The sequence below is a fragment of the Cynoglossus semilaevis genome, chromosome 13 (assembly GCF_000523025.1).
Source record: "Cynoglossus semilaevis isolate Cse_v1.0 chromosome 13, Cse_v1.0, whole genome shotgun sequence".
Lineage (NCBI taxonomy): Eukaryota > Metazoa > Chordata > Actinopteri > Pleuronectiformes > Cynoglossidae > Cynoglossus > Cynoglossus semilaevis.
Window position 1 is genome coordinate 6,828,035 of NC_024319.1, and position 18,553 is coordinate 6,846,587.

An 18,553-nucleotide genomic window follows, 5' to 3' on the forward strand; every position below is an offset into this window, starting at 1 on the left:
GTGAAAAAATATTATTATCTGCAGGTTGTACCAATGGGTCAAGGCACTGCTGTTGGTGTTTTTTACTCCTCCTGTCAGGTGTGTGTGTCCCTCCTGGGTTAATCAGTGTCATCACACTCACCTGTGACTCTGTGTCAATCAGTCTCAGTGCTCTCACCTGGTGTCCTGGTATATAAACCCTGTCTCCCTCCCTCCCTCTGTTTGGTCTGTGTGTGTATGAGAGAGAGAGGGATTCTGGTTCCTGTTGGTCCAGTCTTGGTCATGGTTCCTGGTTCCTGTTGGTCCAGTCTTGGTCATGTTCTCTCCATGTTCCTGTTCTCCAGGTCTGTGTTCTGGTTCTTTCCGATGCATTTCTCCTTTGTCCCTGCCTGTCCCCGTTTGCCCTGAACTGAGACTCCGTTTCTGTTGGATTTACTGCCAGACTTTAATAAATCTCTGCCCCTGATTTCTTTTTCAACTTTTTTTTGCATATTTTCACCTGATATCACACTCAGTTGAACCTTTATCGTCTCACTGCCCAACATCTCCTGACATCCTGTATGTAGTCAATAATAAACTGACCTTATTGGTGTTTATGCCTCATCACAGGCTCCAGTAGAGCAGTGAATCATCAGCTCTGACTGATTATGCCATCACTTCTACTGCAGCTTTATCCTGGACGTGCACAGGTTTAGGACAGAGGAGGAAAAAGTTGTTTTTTTAGCAGAATTCCGTAGGACCATTTGAAAAGTATCGATTAATATGCAACAAAGTACAGTGATACGGCTGGAAATCATTAAAAGTATGGAGAAAAAGTGATGGAGCCAGAAATGACGGCAAGGCGGCGATGTTTTTTAAAAAAAAATGTACAGATAAGGAGTGGGTAGTCCATTTCAATTATTCAATTCAGTTTATCATTGAAAACATGTGGTGCAGTACAGTGGTGTCACCAACAATCAGTGTAATGCAAATTGTGTGCCTCATTTCTCTTCTCCCCTGTTTGGTAGACAGTGTTATTTGTAGCAAGTTATAGTTATCACTGAGCAATTCTTCATAAATGGCAATACATTAAAAAAAAAATTCTTTTTTTTTTTTTTTTCCCAGTTTGGCAGATTAGTGCTACAGGCGTACATGTGTTTATCACAGCAGTATCTCTATTACAATTCCCCGGCTCAACAGAAATGCATAATGCATTCATGCGTTACACAAAATACCATAAATCAAAAGGAGTATAAAATGTATTACAATATTGCACAGTGATTAAGTGGCGGTGACAAGACTAATTCAACATCTCTTTCTGTCCGCGATGTTCTGCTGCACGGCATAAAGTGTTTGTGAAATTACAGGAACGATCCCTGCCTTCTTTGTCTTTGTCGTTTATTTACNCATTACATTTCGTCTTTATCTGAAAGCAAAGTTGTTTGATCGAAAATTGCTCGACTGCAATGACTTGTCTCCTCCACTCTCACTCAGTGGTCATAGTAGTAGCAAGTGCAGATTAAAAAGTCTGCCACACTACCCAACCAGTCTCAGCATAACATTAGCATATATATGAGATTTGAGACATTTTCTAATATTCTCCAGCAGGACTCATCTGTCATGGCCTGGTGATGAATTATAAAATGCTTGTTTAGGTGTGAGGGAGCTGGAAAAGTGGCAGTGTCCCACCTCTGCTGCTTATTATTTCCATAACCTTTACTGTGCCTAAAAAAGAAGAGGGAAAAAAAACACATTCAGAAAAAGATGGGTTTTTTTTCTCACAGACCATTTGTTGATACATGTGTGAACATGTGTCAGAAAGTTACAGCAGGTGTAAATGGAGACCGCAGGTGGGAGCTGCATGTTTAAGGTGAACGCAAGGAGTCTAAAGTAAATGTCAATATACTGAATGTGCTAACAGTTAATAGTTATAGATATGTTAGCTATAATGCTAATAATTAAATATAAGTGATTTGTGCACTAAAAAAGTGCTTAATTCAAATTCAATAAACCTAAACTTAGACTAAAAACATTAACAAAAATGTCCTTTAACTTTACTGCACTAGAATAAAATGGAATAGAGTGGCCATGATTTTCAAAACTGTTTTCAACTTTAGCAGAGGCAGAAAGAGGTACCAGCAAAATAAAATTTAATTTATTAAAATAAACTATTTCTCCACATGTTGTCTGTATAAGTCTGAACCTTTAATTCTCCAAAGTCTAAATGCGAGCTGTGTTCTGTCAGAGAATTCCTTGTTTGTGAAATATTTGAGGTGTCTGTTGTCACAACCCCCTCTAGTGTCCATGCACACACGTAGGCCTGTAAAAAAATACAAATAGGTTTAAAAGGGAAACATTTTCAAAATAAAACCCACACAGTTATTACCTTTATATCACAGTTTATGATCTGCCTTAAAACAGACCAACTGTCAGACAGAGAAGGCCAAACAAATGTCCACGTCCTGTTCTAATGGGTCAAAGGTCAAACATATTGAGTCGTTTCACCCATTGTCCTTACGTTCATGTTTAGCAAGTGTATGTTTACCGTTACTTGGTGACAAGACTAAATGCTTGGCAACCTTTTTGTTTGAAATAATTATAATAAAAATTAAAATGAATCAAAATTGTTTTTTATAGAAGTGTGTTGAAGACCTCGATTTTAGAAGTTCTTATTTAACAAAGTAAAAGCACAGGTTTTCAATAAAGGTTTGTGTACATTATAAAACTACAACTTCCAGTTTGGGCATTGGAATCTTTAGATTGTGTCATCATTATTGTCAGATTTAGGTGGTAAATTGAACTCATCTGAACAGCACAAGTCAAAGTGTGAACTACTGATCTACTGACATATTTAATGCTGAAATTCATGTGTACGTTTATATCCGAGCCACAAAACCCGTGGCGTACGGTGTTGTTTACAACCGTTGTACATAAATGTTTGTCAACAAGTTCTATTACAACTTCCACGATGTTCTGTACGTGGAGTTGGAGCGCCGCAGCTCACGCCATGACAGGGGAGGTGTAGGACATTATAAAGCTTTACGTTCCAGCTCCTTGCAAATATCCCGTGTCTTAATTAAATGAGTAAAAAGTGCAGCAGCCTGTGTCCTAAATTAATTGCTTTCTATTAGATTACATTATTGTAGATAGACTGGGCCATATTATTAAGACTGTTGTACATTCTTTACATTCAATTTCACCCCCCCCCTCCCCGAACATTATTAGGCAGAGAAATCACTCTCTCTTTCTCGTGCCGTCTCCCTCTCTTTCTTCCTTCTGTGAAATGCTTCAAAATTTCTGTCGTGATGCATTCTGCTCGCTTAATTAAAAGAGGCTAAAGTGCAGCGGCCTGTATCCCATCGCCATCAAATCCATAATTTACAGAGAAAACATTTACATAACTTGCTGTTAATACGACCCCACGGTGACTTTTCAATCCCGGCTAAGTGTGATCCCACAGAATAATCGCCGTTGCCTTTAAAATAAAAAGCAAAGAGGAGTAGGTGAGAACGAGGGGGAGGAAGAACAAAACGAAGATGTCGGTGTTAATTAAATGAACAAAAGTGCAGCGAGCTGTGTCTGAGCAAACAGCTAAAAAAATACAACCAACAACCTGCTCCAGACTTTCACTCAGTTCAGTTTTTAACATTTTCTCTCTCTTGTTTTATTGTAGAAATGAATGCAGTTCTCAAATGGAAACTCCTTGACGGCTGTCGACGGAAGAAAAGGTAAGAAATCCACCAGAGAATGGAGTGTATTTCTCCATCTTTTTTTTTTTTTGTTAATAAAAGGTCTAAGCTCAGCACTCCTGTATCCTATCTCAACTATTGCATCTATTGGATTGGATTATTTTACATTTTGATTGAAATGATGTCCACGCCAGATAAAAGCACAGACCCCAGCTGTTGTAATTGAATCAGGGTGGAGTTGTTTATTCGCTTGATCTACAGCGGTGATTCGCTTGTCCTAACACCCAATGCATAAAAGATCCACTCTTGTTGAACACACTGCTGATTAGATCTGTTTAAAATGGCAAAACAAGAGGCGTTTTTGTCCAGAGAGATGGGCAGGCATAACGGTGGGAGAGGCGGGGGAGGGAGGGGTGAGGACGAGTGGGGAGAAACACACGAGAGGGGAGAAAGGAGGATACAAGGGCGTCACACGCTTCCTAGCTTGATTGTGTTCAGCTGTGTGTGTGTGTGTGTGTGTCATCTCTGACTGCTCCTGGTGCACCATCTGCTTAACTTTTCATGTGTGACCAAAAACTTTCAATAAATGAATTTCACAAGTCACAGATACCAGATGCTCCAAAGCAAACATTTAAATAACCTTAAATGACGAGGTTGAGTAGATCCTTCACGTCCCTGTGGAGAATTTAATATTGCTTTTTTTTTTTAACCATTGAATCCCAGTGATACCCCTTTGATCCATAGTGACAAAAGCAGCAAACACACATACTGCATTTCTACTTATTTATTCCAGTTGATTTAGTCGCAGTGTAGACGACACGTTCATGAAATTAAAGCCAGATCTGGTGTGTCAGATATCAGTGTCGGATGTAATATTACACAACAGCGCCTCATACGTACGTACGTTGAGTCCAGCCTTATTTATGAGGACTTCTGTATAATGGATGGTTGATCATCAAATAATGACTCTTATCACTCTGGAGGACGAAACACATCCATCATGCTGGAAAAGAGGTGAACGTGCGTCCCAGCGTGAAAGGCCCGCTGATTTAAATATCACTCCTTGAGGCGTGTCACACACACACACACATATATATATTAAAAATAATAATCTGCTTAGATTGTGTGACTACAGCTACGTCAAGGGCGAAGACAAAGTCTCAAATGTGTTTACATTTTTGCATATCAAATATATGATAAGAGTCTGTTTTACACATAAATATTATTGTCATCTCAGGGCGCGCGGGTCATGTTGAAAATCATTATAATTCCTTGTGTATTTTGTTACAAATCACGTCTATGGAAATATTTAAATAAATCTTGCTGCTGTCTAGAGTCTGTTTGTAGCATTAAAGAAAATACCAATATATTTGTAAAAAACTGTGATATGCAGTAGTTTTGGGTTTTTGGAAGCATATCTGTATAGAGTGATTTTGATGAGCTGTAACTGAGTCCAGCTGACCTGTGAGTCCTCATGTATAAACGGCAGTGACCGTATCGTTATCGAACTTCTCTGTTTCAACAGAAAACGTTATGTATCAGTGGTGAACTTTACTTCAGAGACCAGACACTCTGTGACCTTTGACACTTACTGACAGTCAGATAGGGCCAACATTTGTAGCAGACCTGACTTCCTGTGTGCATTTCCTGCTTATTTAACCTTTGCATCTGATCATATCAATACGAGCAAAACAAAAAAAGCCTTTTTTTTTATATCCAGACACATGTTTAGAGTTTTTTTTTTTCCCATTTTAGTAGCTTCTGGGTCACCCCCAGTGTAATCAATCATCTCTATTAGCGGCCCATATCTCGTGCTCCGCCAGCCGTGACCCCCGGACAGCTGAGCTCAGATTTTATCGCAGCCCGCCTGCCACACTTTCAGTGACACCACCGTGTTGCTCTGGCTTTTTTGGAATTTGTATTAGCATTTTGCTGTTGAACAGTTGTTTTATTCTGCTGCTGCTTTGGCTGCAAACAGAGCTCATAAAGGTGAACCCAGAAGAAAGACAGACGATGGGGGGGGGGGAATCCTTATAGTTTTGGCTAACAGAAAAGTTTAGGACTTGCATGGTAAAACTGAGTTTTGATTGATTGATTTGCAGCTCAAGGATATCAAGGCCTGCGAGTTCTATTCAATTCAGTGTTGTTGTTGTTGTTTTACATCTACTGAGTCCTGCCCACCAAACCATCAAATCCAGGTCATGACTGAAATCCAAAATAATCATATATATAAAAAAAGGAAAAAACCTCAGTCTTAGAATTTACACTAATGTAAACTTAGACATGATCACGTTGCCCCCAGGGGTGTCAGACTCAATTTGGTGTTTTTTTTTTATTTATTTTCAAAATTCATCAAGCGGGCCAGATTGAACACCCACACGGGCCAGTTTTGGCCCCCAGGCCGTATGTTTGACACTCTTGATGTAGAGCAGTGGTGGAGCAGCTCAGGTTAAACACAGATGACTATGACCCATCAAATTTTTTAAAAATTTACATTCGGGTCACGACCCACCATTTTAGAAACAGAGTGGTTTGAAATCATGCTAATTTAAAACATGCAGAAATGTTCGTGAGGTCAAGGGAGGTGAAGCACGTTTTCCTTTGTATTGTGTAGATTAAAGTTAAACTCCATTAGTTACTGTGTTTCACTGCTGTTTCATACCAGTCACCACCATCAAACACAGTGAGAGCAGACTCACACACAGACATCAGCCCGTGACCCTCTTTTCCCCTCTGTTTTATCAGCCCTCACACACAAATCACACACATGCACGCACACGGGGGGGTGAAAAAAAATTACAAAGCAATAATGTGGAAATGTTAACAGCTCACAATTAAAAATGTGATTTATGTTCCGTGCAGCTGTTAAATGACACCGCGGCCTGACTATATCGATTTCCATATCATTAGCATAATAGTTTTATTGTGGTATAATTACTAAATAAAAAGGCTCCTACCTGGCAAACCTCACCGCAATCAGAGGCTCTTAAACGAGCAAAATGTTGCCTCACACAAGTAACATGGGTCAATTGCAGGCGGGGATAGTTGGGGGTAATGATTAGATCATTAAAATTTAGTCTATGCTTCACAGAGCATAGAGAAAATTAACTTCTCCCCACCAAGCTCATTTTTCTGCTGAACATGAAATAATGATTTTCTGCCAGTATAATTACAAAGCTAACATCTGATAGAGTCAGCATCCAGGGGGGATTATCACATGCATGAGTATTAGACCTCATTACCAGCTTGACTGCAAAATTATTACATCTTGTAATTGGATGGCGAGATTTATACACAGATTGGGCCAGGGTTCCTCGGTAAGATTGTAATTACAGGCTTCGCTGGTTCGCTACTTATCACAGTGCAGGCAGCGGGGAGGAGGGCTGGGAAGAAAAAAAAAACTTGCAGGGAAGAGGAGAAGGAAAGACTGTTTCATTAAGCAGGTCTACCCTATCAATGGCAGAGTGGCGTTGCGTCCATGCTGCATGGATGGCTGGGGCGAGTGGGTAACATCTTCCCGCTCGTTCTCTATTTATGAGGCCAAATAGTGGATGTGTTTGCAGATGGAGGGAGGGATGGCAGACTCGCCGGGTGAGGAGGGGCATTTTATTATAAGCAAGCCACCCTTTTTTTTTTCTTTACCGCTGCTGCCTCTATTATCTAAAGTCTAAGTGTTAAAGTGAGCCATCTGCCAGTGGGGAGACCATTGATTTAATAGTTTTTCCACTGACGGAACGAAGGGGCCTCACTTCATGCCTAAAGAAAAAGACATGACACACAGTTCCCTCATTGAACTTGGGTTCAAAGAGTAGTCAAAGGGCGTCTGTGTGCATGCTGCGGTTTCTGTTTCCTAATGCACTCCTCATACGTCCAACACGCCAAATAATTATCTGTGGAGTAAAAGGAGTAGAAGTTAAAAAAAATAAATTAGTTAAAATCAGTTGTGTTTTGTTTTCAAAATGTTTTGAGCTAAATTTTATTTTTATTTCTAAAATACAACATTGTGGTGAGAAAGGGTTGATCTAAATCATCCAACATGTCCAATGATATACAGAAAACAAGCTCATAAACAAAAGTCTGTGGCATTTTTAAATTTTGTTGTGATCTTTAACATCTCGGGTCCAATCTCGGGTAGAATTATCTGATTTTTTTTATGTCAGGCTAAATATGCAGAACTTGGCAGTTTGTCTAATGTTTCTCTGGTTGGATTATATATATGTGTATAATGTATTTTAGGGCTGTGTGTTTTGTGGAGCTGTTGTTATTAAAGTACATTACAGTCCACTGTTGGATCAGTGTCGGCATCTCTGTTTGCTAACGCAGCCGTTTAAGTTGATGTAGACAGGAGTCTCTGTGTCTATGACACATCGTGCAAAACTGACATGTCTTTAATAATAAAATTACAATCAACAATAACGACAGAATACAGACAGAGTAGATCTGTAAACCCTTGTTTTAACCTTTTCCCATTTACAGAAAAATAACATTTTTTTGACAACTTTAATTATAAGTCAGATAAGAAACTGCAGCAGCTGTGTCTTTAAAATCCATCCCTGAGTATTTGCAGTTTTCACGGACAGCCAACCTCGGCCAATAATCGCCTGCTGCTAACAGTGTGAGCGTTATTGGCAAGTAGATGAGATAAAATCCCTTTAAGTGACACTCAATCCCTTCATGAACACCAGCTACAGAAGACACGGCTGACTCTAATGAACACTGACCTCATGTATTGAACCACCTGCAGCAGCACACGTGTGGATTTAAACACTGCTGTGTCGTCGACAAGAGTTCACAAGGAGTTGTTGGAGTGTGGCGGCGGATATATAAATCTGCTCATTTGGATTATTGATTATTCTGCTGCGACACGTTCCGTTTATAGTCGTGTGTTACAACCTCTCAAAGGCGGGGATCATTGTCTTCTCCCTGACTAATTCTTCCTCTTCACTAGTACTTTTTGTAATTATGTACTTTTTGCCATAGATGTCTATTTGAGAAAGATGATATTTTTCTAATAATGTGTTGATCTGCATTTAGACTCAGTCTTTTTTTGAACCCAGACGACCACAGGTGTTAGCATTTGGGATGACATTATGAGAGTGGATTCATATTTACTCCTTGTGTACGCCCTGAATCTGTCTCATCACTTTGGATCATCTTCAGTCACAGTTATTTAGGCCAGTGTTTCCTAAACTTTTTTTTTTCTGGGGACCCACATTTTTTCATCACAAACCTTCATGACCCAAGTCAATAGACATTATTCGTAAACTCCTGGGAAACAGTATGCGAGAGGACCCAAATAAAAATACCTTGCGACCCACCAGAGGGTTGCGAACCAGTCTTTGGGAAACAATGATTTAGGCAAACTTTTTTTTTTTTTTTTACACATTTGGTCTTCTCCAATCTCTCCATCTGTGTTTCCCCAGAGTCAGTCATATGGTATTTAAGTGAACTGGAGGCCCATTAACCCTGCCAGGTTGAGCCTCTTCTCTCCTCCATTGATCAGAATGCACACTGGAGATATTTCATTACCGCTCGTAGTGGGGGACCATTTAAGTAAGCCTATGTGTGTGTGTGTGTGCGTGTGTGTGTGTGAGAGAGACAGACTTAAGGTTGAGCACACATTAGCAGACAACCTGCTCCCTCAGGGATCTTTCTGAGGAAATGGTGACTGCAGTTAAACTAACTTGGAATAGCTGTTGAGTGGAGATTGTTTATTTATTTTAAAATAATAATCTCTTTTATAACTTGTAGAATCAATAGGAACTGTTGTTTAACACACACCCATATGATGTGCCCTGGTCACATGTATGACTTTACATATACTGTGGAAAATGCACCAATTATTATATAATATATATATATAATGTATGTGTACATCTAAGATGGCAGTTATAAAAGCACATTCATTATCAACCCTGATGTTTTTTGTTTTGTTTTTTACTTCAGATGTTTCCAAAAAACCATTTACTATAATTCAATTAGTCAAACTCTGGCATTATTGTCAGTGTAAAATTCAAAAGGTTTGGATTTTTAACTCATGCTGGTTCCTTTTATACAAGCTAATTGCCAATAAAACTTAATTAATGATATATAGGATATTCTAATATAATTAAACCCATTTATATATGATCTGTAAACTGCTGTCTTTTTGTTATAAACATGAAAAGATAATGCATGAAATGCATTCAATATTGTTAATTTGACTGATACTGTGTATGATGTTATTTAACATATATACAGTATATGTATATATATATTAATCCCAAAAGAATGATAAAGTTTTGTTTTCCTATCTACCTATTCACTGACCTCACTGTATGCTTAAAAGCTACCAGCAAATATTTAAACAGAGACCATGTGAGTAAAAAAAAACCCTGTGATGTACTGTTGTCAGTTTAATTCTGTGTAATAAGCTACAAGTTTATTTGCCGCTGTACTGTATATGATAGATTACGCTGCACAGAGCTGAGCTGGGCTCCCTGCTGTATTTCACTGTGATGTATCGCGTGTGGCACCGGACTAAAGTGAGATCTCAATCATTTGTGCCGAACAGTTTTATTGTTATTGTTGCTGACATCAATGTGTTGACACTTTGTCAGCCGGAGAAAAGGAAAAAAGGGAGAGAGGGAGCAAGCAAGGAAGTAAGGGAGGGAGGGAGAGAGGGAGAGGCAGCTCTGGAGTGTGGAAGAAGGGGAGAAAAAATCCTCTGGACGTGGCTGAGTTGGCTCAGCACAAGAAACTGGCCAATTATTTCTGAAATGTGGAGTAGGATGGGATGGGGTGGGGGGTTAGAAATTTCCAGCGGTACATATATATCGCAAAGACAGCAAATAAATGACAAGCTCATAAACAAGATGTTTGGGAGATACTTTTCCTCTTTGGTTTTCTCTATTCACGCACAGAGAGGGAGAGAGAGAGAATGGACAGAATACTGTTTCTGATGAGAATTATGACTGGGGGGAGAGAGACATAGAGAGAGAGAGAGACATAGAGAGAGAGAGAGATTGCCTTCACTCAGTGGAAGCCATGATTCAAAGGTTGACTTGTGCATCATAAACCTGTGCTGTTTGACATTTGATTAAATAGCAGTGCTGCCAATCAGCCCAGTAGGATGCTGGGCGCCGGGGTCACACAGGTTGCGGATTCTTTCCCTCGGTGTTGACAAGCTGCCCGTATAAAAATGTTTACAAGTCTGTATCTGCAATTTATGTCCACCACCAACTGCTCATACATGGTATAATGTGTCATGACCAACGTTTTAACTGTATGCCAGTCAATGTGAGGCGGCTCTCAGAGGCTCACACGCCCCGCATCTTTACATTATATAGAACATAACTCAGGAGTGAGCCAGTTACTGTATCATCATTTAAAAAATATATATAATGGATAGGTTCTTGAAGAGGTGTGCAGTATATTATCAAAGCATCCCTTACCCTGTATATTAATGTGCATAGAAATACGGGGTCATACGGTTGACGGTCAGACGTCCAGTCTGACGTCCTGCTGACCGATTGATCCAGAATTCAATCCTCGTCTCCTTTTACCACTGACAGTTAGATCAAAACACAAGAGTCAAGTATCAGGCAGAAAAGAAGACCTGTATTTATTTGTTTTCGGGTCAAGCTCCTTCCACAATAAAAGGTTGACCTGTGACCTCTCTCTCCATTAATCAATGTAGAGATAAATAAATAAGTGGGATATCTGGCAGCTGGCCTTCAAACAAGCTGTCTACAACTGTCCAAACCACTTCAGTGTCCTGGGCTGAGGGCAGGCCTATAGATCAGCTAAATGGAGTTTGAAACCTAAAGAGTGACCAGGGATCGGAGGAGAGGGGATGATAGCACCGCAATCTGCTACCAGTGTGGGAGGTCTCACTGGAGAGGGGAGAGCGAGAGGATCCTGGAGTATTTGAGAAGGGAGAGATGAAGGATGGGTCGGAGGTGACGGATAGGCACGGAGAAATCAGACTGATATATGTGAGGTCATCTGTTGCTGTGTGTGGTCCAAGAAGGACAGCAGGTAGAAAAGAGACAAGAGGAACGAGAACAGTCAAAACGCGATGGATCTCAAGGTGGGGGAGGGGGTAGAAATGAACCAAAACCAAATTCACAATTGTCAGGAGTTCATAATACTTTATTATCATTGGAAATATAAAGGACAGTAAAGGGAGTGTCTGAAAACTTATTGATCATGATCTAAGCCCACCATATGTTACCTTGTCAGGTTTTTTGACTTTCTCAATGAAAAAAAAAAAAACATCATGATCCAAAGCGTTGTATCTCGTGGGCCGAAGAAGACTACATGACTTTAAAAGTATTTGTAAGAAAACTTTTAGGTGCACACCTGAAAGTTTCCTGATGCGCACCTGAAGAGCCTATTGCATTCTAATGAATGAAAATGTCAGGAGATGAGTTAGTTTGTTTATATTTTCACCTGGGACTTCATATTAAGGACATTTCTGCTTTACTTAAGTCGCCATAGTGAGAAGTTCGCTCACTCACTCACCTCGACTCCGCAACCGTGCACAGCTTTCTAGCGCGCACCTGTAAGTTCCAGGGGGCACGAGAAACTTTTCACCAGAACGCCAGAAACGATTATTTATTTCCCAAGGCAGTTTAGTGGCGTCTTAAAATACATTTGTTGTATGTTTGGATTTTCGACTCCAGAATAACGAACCTCAAACCTTCAGCAGGTTTTAGAGAGTCTCATCTTCAGGAACTCCTTGTTTTCACCAGGTTTCAAATTTTAGGGGGAACAAACGTCAAGAAACACATAGAGATGATATTTTTTTAACCGTCACCAGATCTCTTGCTGTGACTTTATTGATTTCCTGACAGAGAGGCCAGACAAGAGCAACGGAGCCATTAAAGACAAGTGTCTGGAGTCTTAAAGGTTAACGAAGCAGCAGTGGAAGTGATAAGAAAGACTGAGACATCTGAGGTTTATCTTAACACGTGATTTCATCTTCGTTTAGTCACACTACAAACACAGATGTTTCTTCTGTATATCAGGACTCATAACTACATTGACTTCGTTTTTTATTTTATTTTTTTATCAGGGAAAACAAAGTAGAATGAATGAAAAGATTACCCATCTTTATCATTTACCTTTGTGTTCACTTTGGTTTCTATTCAGAACATATATAAGACACACACTATTATTATTATTATTATTATTATTATTATTATTATTATTATTATTATTATTATTATTATTATTATTATTATTATTATTATTATTATTATTATTATTATTATTATTATTATTATTATTATTATTATTATTATTATTATTATTATTATTATTATTCATAGTGTGTTTGTGTGTGTGTGTGCGTGGCATCAAATGCTATTAAATCACATTGAGTTGAACACAGCAGATGTGATGTCCACGGCCGTGTTTAAATGTCGCAGCATTGATAAGGTGTGACTGGACTCAGTCAAGTGTAGAAGGTCTTTTTATGTCGCATTATTGTGTTTAGTTCTGCATTAATGGGCCGCTGCACTGTAATGTTACATTTACATCAGTCAATGTGCATCGCATAGAACAAGTTTTTTTTTCTTTCATTATTTTGTCTCTATAGGGGACGACTCGTTGACATTTATGAAAGTATTCAATGCGAATAATTTTTTTATTTGAATTTAAAAAAATAAAGGTGATATAAAGTTGTAAAGTGTACACGTTTTTTGTACTTACTGTGTATTTTTCTCACTCTAGAACTACAAACCCAATGAACACTGCAGTTTTATTCCCTCATTTTTAGCAGCACTGTTGCAATACGACAAAAAACCAGTAGGTGGCAGCCATTATACTGTTTCCACAAGCTCCTGACTGAGTGGGTTCATACAGTACACCACCAGCAGCGTTGTACTGACACTGTGGACTACACTTGCATTGTACTGATTGTATAGTTTATATATTATATACTTTATTAATTATTTGTTTTAATCTAAATGTGCACGGGATGTCAACTGTGTTATTTACCTGAGCCTGTTTAATATGAATGGGAGACAGCAGGAGTCACAGCTCCACTTATCCTTGGACTGAGTTGACTTTCAAACTGCTGCTGCAGCATCAGCGCCATCTCACTGTGAAACGTCCCAGGACAGAAGTCCCAGACGCTGAAATGAACAATCAGCTATGGCCACGTCCAAATAACCAGTTTTAGTTACATTATAGGGGATTGGAAACCTTCCCAGGGGGTGTTTGTGTCCATTTAGTCTCCCCTCTTACTCTCGGAGAGGTCAAACACCCACTCGGCCAGTTTACATTTTCTCTGTCACAAAAGCAATACACTGCAATTTCCCTGCATGCAATACTCCCTCTGGTCAACACCAGCAAAATGACCTTTTCTCTGTCTTTCCCTCCCTCCTGCTCTCCCCTGTGTTTTTTTTTCCTCCTCTTTCCTTTATCAACGTCTAAATAAATACACACAAATGTTTTTTTCTTTCTTTTTTCTTTCTGTCCTCCTGCCTCCACAATCCCTTCTATCTATACAAGAATTAAGGGAAATCCTCCTGTTAGGGCTCAGACACTTGAGGAGAGTGTGCAAAGTCAAACAGGAGGAATCCATCGCTGAGCCGCCGCAGCAGCAGCATTAAGGATGGGCAACAGGAGCTATTCCCCCCTGACTTCTCCCTCTCCTTTCCACACTTTTCCTCCCCTCTTACCTTCTCAACACTTTCCTCTGTTTTCCCAGGGGTGCGTCCTTGTCTTTCCATACATCCCCCCCCCCCACCCGCTGTTTTCAGTCAAGTGCATTTCCTCTCCACTACTCTTTTTTTTTACTTCATTTTACTCCTCTCCACCCTGACCTGTCTCCCTTCTTCTTGCCCCCCCCCCCCCCGCCTGTAGCTCTTTTGACTTTTCTTCAGTTTTTTCGCCACTTTTGCTTTTCTTCTTTGTTTCCCCTCTTCTGAGCCTGGTGACCATTTCTTTATTTTTTCCTTTACCCCCTAGTTGGCCTTTCTCTTCTCCTCTGCCCTCCCTTCTGTCCCCCACTCTATCCACACACACACACACTCCCAGACACACACACATAGATCCCACTCTTCACTTCTTTCAGAATAACACAGGGTCTTTCCGGCCCACTGCCTCTCCTGTTCCAATGTAACAATGCTCAGCGTGATTTGATGATGGCCTCAGTTCACCGGCCTCTGAATATGTGTGTGTGTGTGTGTGTATAAATGTGTATTATGCATGTGAGTGTGTGTCTGTGTGTAAATGCCACACGTTGTTTGTGAGTACAGCAGGGGAAAAGGCAAAAACCTGCAAACTTTACAGATATAAAAATCCATCCAAGAATTGTCAGATTGTGCTTTGTCTCAACTGATCATTTTCTGTTTATTTTATTTTAAACTAATACCTATATTTAGGACATGACATGTATTTTGAATTGATTTTCTTTAAATCTTTCCAACAAGTACATTTTTATATGATATTGTTTGTGAGTACAGCAGGCGTGTAGCCAAAACCTCCAAACTATATTGTATTTTAAGTAAATGTTTTTGTTTTTATCAACAATAAATTGTAAGATTTACCATTTAGCAATTTTAAAATTTGATTTATTTTTCTTTGTAATGTTATCTATGAAGGGAATAACTTAACTTAACAATAAAACTAAAAAAAAGTCAGATATAAAAATCCAGAGGATATGTTTTTTTTTTATTACTTGAACAATAAATTGTGAAATTTACAATTTTGGCAGTTTTATATATATAGTTTATATATATATATTCCACTGTGCTTCATCTGGACTGATCAGTTCATCGAAACATTCACACAACCTTGTCACCGATTTCTATGTTTATTCCCTACAAATACTAATGTCAGCATTTTTTTTTTGTCACAGTGTCACATGTACCGCACTGCAAAGAACTGATCTGCAAAGTTTATATATGAGTGAAACAAAGTTTACTCTGAAAACAACAGTGTGTGTGTGTTCGTGCATGTGTGTGTGTGTGTTTTGGGCAGGTGTTTGCTCTTTTTTTTCTATGCAAGCGGAGGCACAAAAACACATCAGGAGGCGGGGGAATATTGACTAGGCCGTGTCTCCCTCACACTCGTGTTTGGTCGGCAGGCAATCTACCAACCGTCAATCACAGGGAGGCGACCCAAGTTGGGAACCATCAAACAGCCTGACTTCTGGTGTCAGTGCTGAGGGGGATCTATTTCAGCGTGACACGCCATCAACAGCAAATCTAAAGAGGGCTCCATTGTCAGGGAGCAGCAACACACACACACACACACAGATACATATATTCATGAATAAGCGACTATATTTGCACACACATGCCTGCACTCTGCACATATCTACATGTTTAATTCTAGGTTTGTAGACGTGTTTTGTGCATCTTGGTTTTTTTTTTTGTTGTTGTTGTTTGTTTGTTTGTTGATCACAGACACACACTTGACTTTAAACCTAGAAATGTTCATTGAGTGTTTTATACTCCGTCCCCTCCATAGATTTTTTTTTTTACTCATCCTAAAGGCAATTAAAATAATGTTTATCCTGCGAGCCACACACTCACTTCCCTGTGTGTGGTTTGAATGAGACAATAATAAAGCATCCGTGCCCTGCGGCCTTTATAATCATCTGAAATCGATTGATAGAAAATTACTTTTCCAGCCATAATGGCATCACACTTTCCTTAACCTTTGAACCCGTGCCACTGTTGCCCCTGGCTCTTCAGCAGCCGCGGATGGTAAAGTTCAACATGACATTCAGACACAGTTAAGTGCTCTCAAGCTTTGAATACAATTAAAGGGTTACGCCGTCTTTTTCCTCTGAGAGAGTGACTGGTGCAGGCCTCACGGGAAACGCAGTGTTAAATAAAAATGCAAGTGATGTTGTTTTCAAAGAACCTGGGAAAGAAGAGAAGCATGATTGTTTGTGTGTGTGTGTGTATAATTAATCAGATAAAAAAGTTTAATGCAAAGAGTATCCAATGATTACCCTGTGCAAACACTCACTGTTGCTGTTATACACAGTCAATACACACATTGCTGGGAAACGTTTTTGTTTCAAGATAAAGAGCTAACTTTAAATCAGCATGTATTTGTGGATGCTTCAACTTCAGGTCAGACACTTTGCTTGTGTCAGACCAGACTCACTGAGAGCAGACTGACACAATTGACTGACATCTATCTATCTGTCTGTATGTATGTATATATGGGTGTGTGTGTGTGTGTCTCAGTGGCAGTATCCCATTGGTTTCTCTAAAGGCCCATGTAAACTATTCAGTACCTTTAACAGCCCCAGACCCACACTTTAACCCTCCGAGTACTCTGGATTATTTAAACACTGCTCCTGAGTTCACTGATAGCATGTCTTGTTAGTATAAGTTATTACCTGAAGAAAACCTATTGAACCTGATTTAAATGTACAGCCTTATGCATATTGATTATCTGAAAACCATTAACGGGCGATCACAGGGCAGAGACACATCTTATTGTTAATTATTTCTTAGACACAGACAGTGGGATGAGACGGACAGTGGAGTGATTTCATTACACTGTGGCGCAGCAGAGGATGTGAGGCATGAACTCTGTAGTATGGCCACACCAGGTTTCAGTGTATTTATAAGGAGTATTTTTTGGAGTATTTGTCATTTTTTACTTGTACATTAATGCAATAATATATGAGAGGGCAGGAGAAGATCGCACTCACATCAGCTGCCAGAGTTTTGTGGACCACCATCAGTGACAAGTGCCTGCAGTGAGGCCAAGGCATGATTCACAGCCGCCATTAATCTCTCACTTATCTCTGCAGTCACTTCTTAGTTTCTATTATTTTAAAAATGTTCTTCCTGTAACAAAAAAAAAAAAACACAACAAATTGAGGAGAATTCCTGTAGTATACACGCCACACCAGGCAAATACCAAAGAGTAAAAACAGCGGTGCTGTACACCAGGGCAAATGAGTGAGCCTCCATCAGTGGTGAGTGTTGACAGAATGAGACATTGTACTTTTGAGCCATGAAATTACAGGCTGGTAAGCCCAAGGCAGTCGCCAGGTGTGACTGATGTGATCGGGGCTTGCCTGGACAAACGCAGCAGCGCACGCACCAACATTCCTGGTTGTCACTCATTTCATAGATCTCCAGGATATAACTCATCAAAAGCAGCAAAGATGAACGATAAAGCTAATTGATGTATGTGTATAACGCACCCCCCCCCCCCCCCCCCCCCCCCGACACACACACACACACACACACACCACCACCACCAGATTAAAATTATGTCGGAGGAAATTAACTTCGTACGTGGTGCGGAGCAAACGGCTGACAGAGAGTTAAGAGAAAGTACATTTTTAAACATTTCCAGCACTGGTCCCTGTGTTTTTAAGGGACCGTGGTGATTTTACCTCGCTTTCAACTTAGTATTGATTTTTTTGGGTGATGCAGTATAGACATGGGATTAGGGACTTCTGTAATAGCTGCAGCTGTAATTCTTTTGGGTCTGAGCTCTTTTCTTTCTGTTGTAGTTTACCTGCGCCTTTATTAGCCCGGCTGCTGCACTACTGGAAAAATGAGCAACAACAAAATAAAATGATGACAAACAGTCAGAGTTAGTGCTTCTCTCAACGTCTTCAAAAAAAAAAATAGAATTATTGTTTAAACTATTCTAGTACTTAACTGTTGTGCTTAAATTATTTTCCTCTTTAAAAAAATGTTTAAGGCTCTGTAACGTGTGGATGGAGAGTTGTCTCTGTGGGGACGGTGACTACACTGTTATCCACTGTACTCTGACAATTACAGTGAATCAAAGCACTTGTGTCGGCCTTTTAAACTTCTCCATCCCTGGATCCCACACCTGTCCTCAGGGCTCCAAGATTTATGTCTCTGTCCGGCTGCTGAGACACTGTGGTCCTTATTTACAACACAGCACTGTCTCTGTCTGTGCTG

General features: G+C 39.8%; 1 protein-coding gene across 4 annotated transcripts in view; it reads left to right on the plus strand.

The window, feature by feature from the left end:
• Positions 1 to 261: 261 nt before the first annotated feature.
• The window catches only part of irx4a (iroquois homeobox 4a), a 36,394-nt gene continuing 18,102 nt past the window's right edge, over positions 262 to 18,553 (plus strand). For all 4 annotated transcript variants that reach the window (XM_025061899.1, XM_008323263.2, XM_025061898.1 and 1 more), the window contains exons 1-2: positions 262 to 323; positions 3,632 to 3,686. The gene's annotated coding sequence lies outside the window, so the exon portion shown is untranslated. The remainder of the gene's footprint in view (positions 324 to 3,631; positions 3,687 to 18,553) is intronic.